A 15,369-nucleotide genomic window follows, 5' to 3' on the forward strand; every position below is an offset into this window, starting at 1 on the left:
TTATGTTAACTTTTATTTTAAGTTCAGGGTACATGTGCAGGTTTGTTACATAGGTAAACTTGTGTCATGGGGGATTGTTGTACAGATTATTTTGTCACCCAGATATTAAACCTAGTACCCATTGGTTATTTTTCCTGATCCTTTTTCTTTCTCCTCCCACCCTCCACCCTCTGATAAACCCCAGTGTGTGTTGTTCCTCTCTGTGTGTCCATGTGTTCTCATCTTTCAGCTCCCACTTATAAGTGAGAACATCAATATTTAGGTTTCTGTTCCTGCATTAGTTTGTTAAGGATAATAGCCTCCAGTCTATCCATTTTCCTGCAGAGTACATGATCTCATTCTTTTTTATGGCTGCATAGTATTCCACAGTGTATATGTACCACATTTTCTTTATCCAGTCTACCATTGATGGGAATTTGGTTGATTCTATGTCTTTGCTATTATGAATAGTGCTGCAATGAACATATGTGTAGCTGTGTCTTTATAATGGAAGGATTTCTATTCCTTTGGGCATATACCCAGTAATGGAATTGCTGGGTAGAATTGTATTTGTGTTTTTCGGTCTTTGAGGAATCACCACATTGTCTTCCACATTGGTTGAACTAATTTACACACCCATTAACGGTATATAAGTGTTCCTTTTTCTCCCCAATCTGGCCAGCATCTGTTGTTTTTTGACTTTTTAATAGTAGCCATTCTGACTGGTGCCAAGTGGTGTCTTATTTTTTATGGTTTTGGTTTGCATTTCTCTAATGATCATTGATGTTGAGCTTTTTTCATATGATATTTGACTGCATGAGAAATCTCAGATTAGACTTTTTAAAACTTCTGTAGACAAGATGTCAAGCAAAGAACTTGCCCATTTATGTCCTATTACAAAGAGAGTATATTTTTATTGAACCAGTGCAAATACCCATATTGCATATAAGAATATTTAAGAAGAGTTTCCAAATCCTGGAACCATCAGGTAGGAAGAAAAAGATAAATGTTCCCTTTCTATTTACGAAGTATATTTTATCCAATTAATGTAAGTTATTGACAGCTCAAGAAAAAAGAAAAATTTCCCCTAAATCTAGAAAACAATATATTTAAAAAACCAACAATATTTTAACAAAAAGTAATAAAATGAATAATCATTCTCATCAGTTAATTTAGCCTCATCTAATTAACTTTTTTGTTTTGTTTGATATTTTGTTAACAGTTTCATGAAACTATCAGTTTTCTCTTAGAGTTTTGGAACTTCTTACCCAGTGCAATAGCATAATCTTAGTTATCAGACACCTGTACTTTCCAGTCTTTTTTCTACTTCTTTTTTAAAAATTGGCAAATATGTACATAATAATGATACATATTTATGGGGTACATAGTGATTTTTTTTTTGAGGCAGAGTCTCACTCCGTTGCCCAGGCTGGAGTGCAGTGGCGCGATCTTGGCTCACTGCAAGCTCAGCCTCCTGGGTTCATGCCATTCTCCTGCCTCAGCCTCCCGAGTAGCTGGGACTACAGGCTCCCGCCATGGCGCCCGGCTAATTTTTTTTGTATTTTTGGTAGAGACGGGGTTTCACCGTGTTAGCCAGATGTTCTCGATCTCCTGACCTCTTGATCCTCCCGCCTCGGCCTTCCAAAGTGCTGGGATTACAGGCGTGAGCCACCACGCCTGGCCCATAGTGATGTTTTGATGTATACGATGTATAGTGATCAGATCAGGGTAATTAGCACATCCATCATCTCAAATATTTGTCATTTTCTTGTGTTGGGAACATTCAATATCCTCTCTTCTAGCTATTTGTAAATATATACTATTGTTAACTATAGTCATTGGACAGTGCTAGAGAACACTAGAATTTATTCCTCCTAATTGTGTATCCTATAATTGTATAGGGAGAGTGTAGTCTCTCACTACTCCCCCTGCCACCTGTCCTTCCCAGCCTCTAGTAACCTCTCTTCTACTTTTCACTTCTATGTGTTCAACTTTTTTTAGCTTCCACATATGCGTGAGACAATGCAGTGCTTAACTTTCGGTTCCTGTCTTATTTCACTTAATGTCATGTTCTCCAGTTCCATCCATGTTGCTGAAGCAATTATTTTCTATGAATATCTTGCAATGTTGTGTCGTAGCTGCTTTCAAAATCTTTCAGGAAGAAAATTTGGTTAGTCTTAAAAATAGAGCATTATAAGACAATCATTAGTTTTATAACTGATAACATTATCCCAGGAAATATGAGACTTCTGGGAACTTTATACAATTTCTAGAACACTCTTATCAATGACAAATATAACTTAGAGAAAGTTCAGCATCACTTATTATTTGGCAGTGCCTCTCATGCAATTTAACACATCAAATAAGTCTAATTAGTTTAACTTCCCTCTTGTTACACGGAGATAAAATTAATTCTTTTGACATATTTCAGGGACCCTTCTGGAAACTCTCAATGTTAATTTGAGGTCCAAAAGACTTAATTTAGAATGTGATTTTGGGGAGCTGTCAAAAATGTCAAAAAGTTTAAAACACTTGATTAAATAGGTACACAGGTCACTGTGAAACAATACCAAAGTGACAATGATTTCAAAGGCAAACACAAAAAGTTTCATTGTGGTAAAAAAAAAAAAAAAGTTTTGCTCTTTTAGTATTGAAAAGATTACACTTTTCTTCAATAATAAAAGGCTTTTAAAAAGACAACATGTACAAAAATTACCTTGATTAAACACAAAATCTGTGTTTCTAGGCCAATTATTTAACAGATAAGGAAAAAAACCTTTCACAATCACAGGGAGACCAATACTCCAAGAAAATGTGTCCTTTTAACAGAGAGAAAACCTAATTCTAACTTTGCACCAGTACATTACTGAGTTTTTTTAACTTACAAGTAAAATCTATCTAATCTTAGTACTATGACCACAAATAAAGTTCTTCTTTCATAGACCTTCTGCAACTTTCTGTACCTATTCATTTTTTTGTCTTAGTCTTTTTCTCCTTTTTTATTCTGGATCAATAAGTCATTTTGCTTTAAGACAAAATTACTCTTTTTTTCTCTTAAGGAAAACACATACATTTTATACTTTTCCTTATTAAAAATACATCTCACTTTTAAAATACATTTTTCATATACATATTTGTGTACAGTTGTTTTCATTCATCCTTTGTTTTTAGTAGTTTTAATTACATGTATTAATTAAAATTCTTAACCCTTAGTAGCCTTAATATCTAGTGAAAATTAGTATGTACGTGGTTTCATTGGCTTAAATCCTATTTCCCCATAGCACAGGATACGCTTACCAGTGCGCCCAATTATCTCCAGTTCCTCTTTAATAAGCCTAAAGTACATAAGCTTAAACTTACATTTATTTAGTGATTAATAATTTTAGTAGTTTATCTCATATGTAAATGATCTAGATATTTAATTTATATGTATATTTTCATATTTAATTTTAATCTAGAAGTCTATCCTATTGGAAAGTTCCCAGTTATAAATTTTAAGTCTTTTGGTTACTTCTGATGGGTTGAACTTATAAGTTCTGTTTTTCTATAGTATGAGCATTTATATTTATTTCTGCTTTCAGGTCTTCGAGGGATTGCCACACTGTCTTCCATACTGGTTGAACTAATTTACACTCCCAGTAACAGTGTGTAAGCATTCCTTTTTCTCTGCAACCTTGCCAGCATCTGTTATTTTTTGTCTTTTTTGCCCTAAAGTGGTATTTCACTGTGGTTTTGATTTGAATTTCTCTAATGATCAGTGATATTGAGGTTTTTTACACGATTGCTGGCCACATGTATGTCTCCTTTTGAAAAGTGTTCATGTCCTTTGCCTACTTTTTAATGGGGTTGTTTTTTCTTGTAAATTTGTTTAAGTTTTTTATAGATGCTGGATATTAGACCTTCATCAGATGCATAGTTTGCAAAAATCTCCAATCCTGCGGATTGTCTGTTCACCCTGTTGATAGTTTCATTTGCTGTGCAGAAGCTCTTTAGTTTAATTAGATCCCATTTGTCAATTTTTGCTTTTGTTGCCATTGCTTTTTGTGTTTTCATCATGAGATCTTTGCTCATTCCTATATCCAGAATGGTATTTCCTAGGTTGTTTTCCAGGGTTTTTATAGTGTTTCTTATGTTTCTGAAGATACTATGGTTTTTGTAAAGATTTATTTGATTCCCTTTATTGTCTCTGTCTCTTTACTTTTGGTCTAATAAACTCAGTTACCACTTATCCATCTACTTCTGATTTCTATTTTTTTTTAAATCAGTTATCTTTTCTTCACTTTCTCTTAATCCTTGTACCTTGTAGCATTATACCTTTTAAAAAAATGCCTTTAGTGTCATTTTTAGTGGATTTTTGAGAGGAAACAGAGGTAAACACGTTCATTAAATTCTCCATTCTTAATATAAAATGCCTCTGGATTTTTAAAACATGCTTATTTTAAAAATCATATTCAGATTGCTCTATTATCTCTAGTCCTCAGTTGTGAAATCTCCCATGGGTTAAGTTGGCTGATTGTTGATTCTGGTGGTTGTTAGTTCTTTGTAATAGTTAATCATGAATTTATCTTTTGAAGAGCATATTTTCATGTAATCTTGCATTTGCCCTTGATTACAAAGAAATCTACATGGTGGAAGTTTCATGGCTGTACTGGCTGGGGCACTACTGGGTCATATGGTTCACAGCATTTTTTGTTGTTGCTAAATTTCTTGGCCCTGAGTTTCCACACCATTCCAAATGGCAGGTTTGGGACCTCATCACTTGATACTCAGGCTTGGGATTCTAGAATGTTCCTCAAATGACCTTCTTTTTCCCATGGCCTGGGGCAGGCAGCTCACTTGTGGATCATGTCCAGAGTTGGCAGATGTTTTTGCCTGGGAAAGTCTCTATGTCTCCTTCATCTTTGAAGGATAATTTTGCTGAATATAATATTTGAGGTTGCAAGTTGTTTTCCTTCAGCACTTTGAATATATCATCTCATTATCCTGGCCAGTAGAGTTTGCACTAAGAAGTCTGCTGCCAGATGTATTGGAGTCCCTTCATATTTAATTGACTTCTTTTTTCTTGCTGTTTTTAGGTCTTTTTTTTTTTTTTAGATGGAGTTTCACTCTTGTTGCCCAGGTTGGAGTGCAATGGCATGATCTCAGCTCACCGCAACCTCCGCCTCCCAGGTTCAAGCAATTCTCCTGCCTCAGCCTCCCAAGTAGCTGGGATTACAGGCATGCGCCACCACAGCCGGCTAATTTTTTGTGTTTTTAGTAGAGATGGGGTTTCTCCCTGTTGGTCAGGCTGGTCTCGAACTCCTGACCTCAGGTGATCCACCCACCTCAGCCTCCCAAAGTGCTGAGATTACAGGCATGAGCCACCGTGCCCAGCTAGGTCCTTTCTTTATCTTTGACCTTCTTTATCTTTGAGTTTGATGAATAGATGCCTTGAGATAATCTTATTTGAATTGAATCTGCTTGTGATAGTGACAGGAGACAGACAAATTCCTAGTCAGACAGGGATGGGTCCCTGGTGAAATCTGACCTTCAAATCAAGGACAGTTTAAAGCCTGAAAACCCAGCTGCTACTTCTGGATAGAGTCCATGACCGGAGTGAGAACTACTATCCTCATCTCACCCACTCTCTCTTGATTGGCTACTTCTGGATGATGTCTTTTAACCAATCAAAAGGTGTTTTTTCCAAAGCCACCTAAGGACCAATCAGCAAGTATTCCTCCATTCTAAGCCCATAAAAATCCCAGACTCAGCCTCACAGATGGCTACCCCACTTTCAGTGTCCCCTCCTGCAGCCGAGAGCTTTTCTTCTGTCACTAAATAAAATTCTTCTCCGCCTTACTCACGCTCCAGTGTCCACATATCTTATTCCTCTTCATCACAGGACAAGAACCCGGAACTCACCAAGCTACAGTAGGCAGGAGTGAAGGAGCTGTGATGCTCCTGGCTGGCTTGATGAGCTACAGATTACAGGGGTGAAAGAGCTGCAACCCTCCCTTCCACTTGCCGAACTGCAGGAGCAAAAGAGCTGTGACACTCATGGCTAGCTCACCAAACTGTGGGAGGTGGGAATAAGAGCTATAACCCTCCCTCCTGCTCACAGAACTGCAAGAGTGAAAGAAGCCACTGGGTGCCACTCCCTCCCACTTGCCAAACTACAAAATCCACAGCATTTCGTGTTCTATGACCTCCTTATAGCTGGATATTCACATCTTTCTCTGTATTACCACACATTTTTTTTGGCCTGGGTTTGGTAGCCAGACAGTGTTATATTTGTCTCTGCTAGATGTTTTAAGATCATAAAAGTATGAGTTTGACCTAAGCACAAATGTACAGATGAGAGTACATGCAATGACCATTGTTTTCTGTATATCAAACACAATTTAACCTTTAGTGATTTTCTTTGACAGGAAAAAGACTTAAAATAATGACCTGCTCTAATATCTCAGTTTTCAAGAGTAATCTAGGTAAAATTATTGTAAATAAAAAACAAGGTATATATAAATGGAATAAACATTTATACATAAACTTTTCATGTAATTTAAAATCTTGAAGTTATGTTAAAGTAAGTGATAGATATTTATAAAATAGCTAGGTAATTTTTTTTTCATTTTTTAAATTAATTTTTGTGGAGATGAAGTCTTATAATATTGCCTAGGCTGGTCTCAGACTGCTAGGCCCAAGCAATCCTCCCACCTCAGCCTCCCAAAGTGCGGGATCACAGTCCTGAGCCATTTCTAAATAAGATAAAATGCTGAAACATTAATTGTTAAACATAACTTCAAGCTTATTTATTTTTGACTTCTTAAATATTATAAAAACACAAAAGATATTTGGGTCTATTAAGAAAATGTCCTATACCACATTAGAAATTGTTCTATAAAAATATGCTTTTAAGTACTATAAAACATACATTCAGGGGATGTTTATATATAACAGCTCAGAAAAGTACTTATTCCTGGGTTTTTACTAAAAATTAAGGTTTCTAAAATTAAAGTTCTAATCAATATATTAATTCTGTATACAAAATATACAAAAGCTAATTTTTGCAAGAGAAAAAATATTAAGTGGTTTCCATAATAACAGGAAAAAGAGAACATTCTTGTCCTAAGATAAAATGACTGGCTGTTCCAATATTTAAAAAAAAAACACACACACAGAAAAGTGTAGGGCAGTAATGAGACCTTAAGAAAATAATGGAAGACCTAAGCAAGCTGGGGAGCGTTTATGAAGGATGGTTTTGTAAAGGGAGTTTTGTGTGTGATTAGGTTGCCTGGATTTAAAAAAAAGTTTCTAAGTTTTCTAAAAATTAAACACTGACATCAGGGGTACCATGGCACAGGGCTGGAGACTGGTCTATGTTTGAAACAGAAAGGTTTTCTTTTTTTTTTTTTTTTTTTCAGTACCCTCATCTTTATTTGGGAAGGGGAGGGTGAATCCTGGGTCGCCCACCCTCACCCTGCTCCTCCCAGCTCAGCTAAGCTCGTCCCTCGTGCCCCGCCTTTAGTGAGTGATGGGAGAGGACCAGGTGGGCATGGAGGCGTCTGGAACTAGCAGAGGTGGTGAGTGGGGCAGATGGAGGTGGGAGCATACCTGGGATCCGGGGTCGGGGGAGACTCGGGGTGCCCAGGGAGGGAAAGGGGCAGCTAGCATTGCGTGCATGCAGTACCAGGGTGAGAGAGCTGTGGCGTGTGTCCCGAGGGGCCCAGGCAGACTGTCAGTTACATGTGTTCAAAATGGGGGAAGGGCCGGGGGCGCTGCGCTTCTCGAGGTCTTGCTCCCTCGGGACCTGGTCTCCCATCTGACCCTCCAGGCCTTAGCTTGCCTCACGTGTCAGGGCAGGTATCCACCTGTCCAGGCTGCAGGGGAGGAGGAGGGAGGCCGGGACTAGGGTAGGAAGAAAGCTAGAGGTGGCCTGCAAGCTGCGCTGGGGCCCCCGCCGGCGGCCACCATAAATACTATGGGAGTTTAGCCAATCCCGAGCTCCGCTGTGTCTTGTGCTAAACATTCCTTTCTCTCCATGCCTCTGTCTCCCCTCTGTCCCCGCTCCCACCCTCCCCGTCCCGGCCCCCTGCTAATCCGACTTCTCGCCATCATCCTCCTGGTGGGTATCACCGTCGTGCCCGTCCTTGTCTTCCTTGGAGAGTTGGGCCTGGGAACCCAGCGCGGACAGCGAGAGGAGGCCGGTGCCTGCGCTGGCCGCCGGCAGCGAAGGCGGCTGCAGCCCCACGGGCAGTGGGGTCAAGGGCAGGGCCAGGGCCTGCAGCTGGGACAGCTGGTGGGCTTGGAGCTGCTGTCGGATGATAGAGTTCAGCTCGGGAGCGGTGACCTGCTTGGCCCTCTCGATGGCTCCCAAGACCTGCTGCTGTTGCTCTTGGGAGAGGTAGGGCAGGACCTGGGCACAAATCCCGTTCAGCCTTTTGACGATCTGTGCATCTCGATGTTCAAGCCATAGGACATCTCGTAGTACATCACATAGTGACGCTGCATCTCCGACTTCTCACTGGCCAACTTGTCACATTCGAGCTTGAGGCTGTGATACTGAGATTGCAGTAGCTGAAATTCGTCTTTGATGTGGTCGCAGGAGTCCGAGGTGGTGACTTTGAGTTGCTGGGGTAGGTGCGAGGAGCCCTGTAGGGAGGGGGCGGCCCGGGTCAGGCCCAGGCGTGGGCTGGACCACCCTCAAGGGCCGGCCAGGAGGTAGCGGCCGCGCAGCTGCGGCGCCCCCCCTTCCCGCCCCACTTCCTGGGCCCGTGTTTACGGCCCCTGGCGCGGCCCCCACCCTCGCTTCCTGCCCCCCGCCTCTCCCGGAGGAAGCCGAGGGGGTGGGTGCCCCCGGAGCCGCCCCGTCCCCCCCAGAAAGGTTTTCTTAAAATATTGATCTGCTTTTAGTAAACAACGACAACAAAAAAAAAATTACAGGAGGTTTGGGGTTTAATTCTGAATTCTGTTGAATTTTCAATCATCTTGTAAACTACACCTTTTTTCTATTTTAAATTTTCTACGTAATTTTAACTTAGAAGTGCTGTCTTCCTCATTCAAAATGATAATTTCCTTTCTCAAGGTAGAGTTTTCCTCTTAAAGCTTTTCAGATTCATGTCTCAGGGGTTCGGCTTTTTCACATCTCACTACATGTGACTTACAGGTCATGCGTCACTGCCTTCTGCTCTTCTTCCTTGAAAAGGTATATCTTTTTCTTTACTAAAGTGGTGACTGTCCCCTTCAACATTTGTCAGTTCCTGTAGCTTTTTCTTTTTTTATTTCAGACTCTACTCTTGTGGCCTGACCCAGAATGTTTGTCTTAAAGGCCTAGGAGGACAACGTGTCCTCCAGTGTAAGTCGACTCTGTACTCAGCTCTTCCTGCTGTGTCTAAATTGTTCTATGTAACCAGACAATTTCATACGCTTTTACTTTTTCTAAAAGCCATGCATTCCGTCGCCCAAGGTATTGGTTTTCTTGTTTACCTTTTTCTCCTAGAATATGGTATACACTCCTAACCTTGGACATACTCTTACCATGTCTAATTACCTTTGTATGAGGTTTGCCTTCCAAGTTATCCAAATAGGTTTCCCATAAAGACAAGCAGTTATACTGCAGGAGGCTTTTCTTTACCTTTTAAGTAATTTGCCTAAGAAACAGAGATTTCAAGTTTTAAAATAGTTTCTTGCCAGACACAGTATTGAGCACCTGTAGTTCCAGCTACTCAGGAGGCTAAGACAGGAGAGTTGCTTGAGTCCAGGGGTTCAAGGCCAGCCCAGGCATCATAGCAAGACCTCTATCTAGCTTTTCTTTTTTTAAAAAAAAGATAACTTCTTGTGTTTTGTGCTGTTAATATTAATAAACTAATATTAAGTTTTTTTGAAAGTCATCCCTAACACAGGTCTAAGGTTTTTTTTTTCTCTCAGCTATGTAACATTTTGTATTTACTCTTAAAGTATTTTTATTATCCTTCTGATTCAATAAATGACGGTCATTTCAAAATGACATTTGATTCCACTTATTATTATTATAGTTATTATTATTTCATAAACATAAGGCTCACCCTGTCACCCAGGCTCAAGTGCAATCGCATGATCACAGCTTAGTGCAGCCTTAAACTTCTGAGCTCAAGGAATCCTCCTACCTCAGCCTCCTAGGTAGCTGGGATAACATGTGCAAGACACAGTGCCTGGCTCATGATTCTATTTTAATTAAATGTTTTAAGCCTTTTAACATCTTTGACAAACTTCCCTAAAATAGAATTCTAATTTAAGTCTTTTTAACCTAACATTGACTTTGGGATTTTCTAGTTGGGCCCCTGAAAGTCTCAAAGGATGTGTCTCTTATGAGGCTTATTTAATATGTTTAATTGTATGAAAAGCACTGTCAAATAACAAAATGATATTAAACCTCTTTTTTTTTTTTTGGAAACAGGGTCTCCCTTTGTCACCCAGGCTGGAGTTCTGTGCCATGAACATGGCTCACTGAAGCCTCAACCTTCCAGGCTAAAGCAATCCTCCTACCTCAGCTTCCTAAGTAGCTCAGACTACAGGCATGCACCACCACACCTGGCTAATTTTTTTTTTTTTTTTTTTTGAGACGGAGTCTTGCTCTGTTGCCCAGGCTGGAGTGCAGTGGTATGATCTCGACTCACTGCAAGCTCCACCTCCCGGGTTCATGCCATTCTCCTGCCTCAGCCTCCCGAATAGCTGGGACTACAGGCGTCTGCCACCACGCCCGGCTAATTTTTTTGTATTTTTAGTAGAGACGGGGTTTCACCGTGGTCTCGATCTCCTGACTTCGTGATCCGCCCGCCTCGGCCTCCCAAAGTGCTGGGATTACAGGCGTGAGCCACCGCGCGTGGCCGCACATGGCTAATTTTTGTAACTTTTTGTGCAGACTGGGTTTTGCCACATTGCCCAGGCTGGTCTCCAACTCCTGAGCTCAAGAAATCCACCTGCCTTGGCCTCCCAAAGTGCTGGAATGGCAAGCCTGAGACACTGCACCTGGCCTAAACATCTTTTAAGTTATATTCATGTGGATGTTACTGACAGAAATCTTCATCTTCTAAAGATTATATGAAATTTATAAAAGTCTGATGGTCCTGGTGTGATGCTGTCAGTCATGATTCTCGTTTTTGTCTTAAAATGCTGTTTGCAATACAAATGACAGAATTCCTTTTCAAATGTTGAACTTTCATCAGATTTCAAGCATGGCTATTCTAAGTTTTTATCATACTGTGTTGATTCTTCTCTAAAGGCATCTGCAATCAGATTCATAAGACTCTTACAAGTACTCTTAAATACAGGTTTTTAATTACTTTAAGATCACGGATTAGGGTCGGGCATGATGGCTCATGTCTGTAGTTCCAACACTTTGGGAGGTCGAGGCCAGGTGCTCGAGACCAGCCTGGCCAAATAGCAAAACCCAAGCTCTACTGAAAACACAAAAATTAGCCAGTTGTTGTGGCGTGCACCTGTAATATCAGCTACTCAGGGGGCTGAAGCTGAAGAGTTGTTTGAACCTAGGAAGTGGAGGTTGCAGTGAGCCAAGATCACACGACTGCCCTCCAGCCTGGGCGACAGAGTGAGACTCTGTCTCAAAAAAAAAAAAAAAATCAGTGGACTAAATAAATAACATTTCTAAAACTCTAACGAGAAAAACTGATAGGTTCATAAAACTGCTAATCAAAATCAAGCAGAATAAAAATTGATTACATGAAATTGAATAACTGATACAAATTATGATTTTTATATCATTTGAAATATTGTTGGTTCTTTACTTATATGTCTTGTTTTCCAGATTTAAGAAAAGTTTCTCTCTTAAGCTATCTGTAGTTTAACAACAATTTGGTGAGGCAAATTTTCATGAACAAAGGTGAAAACATTTACTTATTCTTCCTACTTGATCTTTCTAAAATTTGGAAATTATCTGTGAGTACTTTTTATTTTATGACAATATAGTTATTCACATAAGTTCAATAAAATTCTGTTTCCTTTATAGCACGATGCAATTTAAAATGTTAATTATATTATCAGGGTTAGATGAAGTTATCATATTTTAACTTATTTCCGGGTACTGCAGCTAAAATCAGAAGCCTGCCTTAATTTGACTTCCTAGTCTCAAAATTAAAAAAATAATAAGAAGAAGATACAAGGCCAGGCACATTGGCTCATGCCTGTAATCCCAGCACTTTGGGAGGCTGAGGCAGGCAGATCACCTGAACTCAGGAGTTCGAGACCAGCCTGAGAAACATGATGAAACCCCATCTCTACTAAAAATACGAAAATCAGCCAGGCGTCATGGTGGGCACCTGTAGTCCCAGCTACACAGGAGGCTGAGACTGGAGAATTGCTTGAGCCCAGGAAGTGGAGGTTGCAGTGAGCCGAGATCGTGCCACTGCACTCCAGCCTGGGCAACAGGGCGAGACCCTGTCTCAAAAAAAAAAAAATACAATCTAAGATTCAATCACTGTTTTTACTATACTTACATAAATAATCAGGCCAAACCTGATAAAACTAAATTTGGTGTTACTCTGATTATCTTCAGTAAAAATTGGGATGTCTAGAATACACTCGTTATTGCTTTTGTATTGTAGTCCAGTGCATTGTTTTCGATTTTTTATTATCTGTCTGTAGAATGGACTGTATCTTAAATTCTTCTGGGTTCCTGTGATCCAATTTTCCCCCATGGAATTACTAAGCAGGAAATTACTTTTTCCTAAAGCCCTAAACTAAAACTAAACAACTTAATATACATTTCAAGGAACAAGACTCATGCCTGATATATGGGTCCACACAGAGAGTTCACCAACCATCCCCGCCACAATGCCATCATCAGAGATATTTGAACTACAAAACTGGCAACTTCATGCTATAGGCAGCTTTTCCCAAGACCGTCAAAATACAACTCCATATGGTAATACGACTCCTACCCCTCTCATTGACTACCTTTTCCACTTCACAGGATAATGCTATCATTAAAATTTCACAAATTAGATACTGCTATGGGTAACTTGACAGAATTTGACCTAAAAAAATCCTTCAGTCCACCTGGAGAGTATCTTTGGCAATATCCCAGCACGAATTTTTGTTCGAATTGTCCCTTTTCTAGAGTTGACACTCTCTGCTTTAATTCAGCCCACTCACGGAATGCTACACAATGGCTGCAACAGGTCTCAATTTGATTTGCCTAGTTGGTTGCCTTGAGGCTTGGGCTTTTGGTTCAAAACCATTGTACAAATTGGATTTATTATATTGTTGCTGGGTTGTTTTTTTTTTTTTTTTTTTTTTTTTTTTTGTATTCTGCTCTGTAAGCTCTGCTTTTATTGCCTGTCTAATCTTTGCAAAGCCAGTTCTCCCAACAGGATAATGTTAGCCCCACACTTCAAGATGATTGCTGATGCCTGCCAGAATAATCAGGTAGAACTTGGTGCTAAACTCCAGGCAACTCTGCCCTGAGAGAGCTTTTTTCCCCCACTTCTGGTCTCTCTTGCCCAAATGTGGCCCGGGTCCCTGACACTGACTCTTGTACTTTCTCCTCAATGTAAGACCACAGGGATGGGCTTATCCTGGCATGAAGGACAATGAAGCCTAACTTCAAGATGGTTACCCAGTGATGCTTTCAGACAACGATCTTGATCAACAGGTGGAAATATGAAAATTGATTACATAAATTACAGTTGTCACATACAACTAAATTAGAGTTGAGTGTCCAGAGGGGAAAGAAGCACTCAGTGCACAAAGGGCCTGACCAGGGATTACATCACAGTTCAGCTGCCAAAATGACCTGCTGTAACCTTAAGACCAGTTTTACCAAGTAGCTGCTGTGATTTCAAGACTAGTTTTATCCAGGCCAGGCGCGGTGAATCACACCTGTAATCCCAGCATTTTGGGAGGCTGAGGCAGGTGGATCACTTGAGGTCAGGAGTTTGAGACAAACCTGGTCAACATGGTGAAACCCCATCTCTACTAAAAATTAGCCAGGCATGGTGGCTTGCACCTGTAGTCCCCAGCTACTTGGGAGGCTGAGGCAGGCGAATCTCTTGAACCCGGGAGGCCAAGGTTGCAGTGAGCCAAAATTGTGCCACTGCACTCCAGCCTGGGCAACAGAGTGAGACTCTCTCTCAAAAAAAAAAAGAAAGGAAAAGAAAAGACAAGACTAGTTTTACCCAGCGCTGTCCTACCTATCAGAGCTTGTCAATTCCCAAAAACCTTTGCTTAATGCCAATGAGTTTTCTTTCAAAACAATACTTAACATTTCTTTTTCCAATAAAACCTGCAACTTTCTCTTTGTTGCAAAGACCACCCCAGTCTGTGTACACACCCTGAATTGTAATTCTGTTTTGCCACATAAAAGGTTTTGTTTAGAAATTCATCTCTAGATTTTATGTGACTTTGATACTTCCTAGACATTTGTCTGAACCTTTATTAATCTACATATATTATAATTTTTTATACAAATGGGTAAGCCATTTACTACACATGCTGTTCTACCTTCCTCCTTCATTCTACATTATTTCTTGAAGAACTTTCTGTGTCTGCTCATATACATACCTCATTAATTTTTTAAGGTTCTTTTTTAAAAACAGTTTTATTCAGGTGTAATTTACCAACTATGAGACCCACCTGTTTTAAGGATACAATCCAATGTTTTTAGTAAACTAACAGAGCTGTAAAACCATCGCCACAGGTTACTTCTATCACCCCAAAAAGAACCGTTCTGACTATAATCAATCTGTGTTCTCAACCCCAGGCCCAGGCAACCAGTCATCTGCTTTCAGTCTCTGCAGATTTGCCTTTTCAGGAAACATTTTAGGCAAATGGAATCATATAACATGTGGTTCTGTTCTGGCTTCTTCCACTTAGCAGAATGTTTTTAGCTTTGACCTTAAACTACTGCATTCACAGTATTCCATGGTGTGGCTGCAACTTCAGAGTGTAACTAATGAATTCCCTATTGATAAACATTTGGGTTGCTTCTAATCTCTGATTTTTGTAAATAAGGCTGCAATGAATGGTCTGTTCACATTTGGCCAACTAAGCGGGTATTTCTGTAGGATAGGTTTGTAGTAGTATAATTCCTGAATCAGAGATTGTGTGCATTAAAAGAGAGATCATCAAATTGCTTTCTCTAAAGCTTGTACCTATTTATCTACAACCAGCAATGCATAAAAGTATCTTCTTCTAATCTGGTGAATTCTCACTCCAAAATTACAAGATGCAAAAGCCTGCACTCCACTCTGTGCAGTGGGTCCTCAAAATGACCCGAATTGCCCCTGTGTTCTTCTGATCACTTTCTCCTTAGCTTTTCCTTTATTTTAACGTTTTAAAACATTTTCATTGTGAATAGCATACATACTACAAGTTTAGAGAAACTTATGTTTATAGCCTAAGGAATAATAATACACTAAA

At 39.9% G+C, this 15,369-nt stretch overlaps 1 pseudogene; it reads right to left on the minus strand.

Annotated features, from left to right (window-relative positions):
* Positions 1-7,365: 7,365 nt before the first annotated feature.
* On the minus strand, positions 7,366-8,627 carry LOC100460333 (TLE family member 5-like; annotated as a pseudogene).
* Between the last annotated feature and the right edge of the window lie 6,742 nt (positions 8,628-15,369).

This window comes from Pongo abelii, chromosome 11 (assembly GCF_028885655.2).
Source record: "Pongo abelii isolate AG06213 chromosome 11, NHGRI_mPonAbe1-v2.0_pri, whole genome shotgun sequence".
Taxonomy (NCBI): Eukaryota; Metazoa; Chordata; class Mammalia; order Primates; family Hominidae; genus Pongo; species Pongo abelii.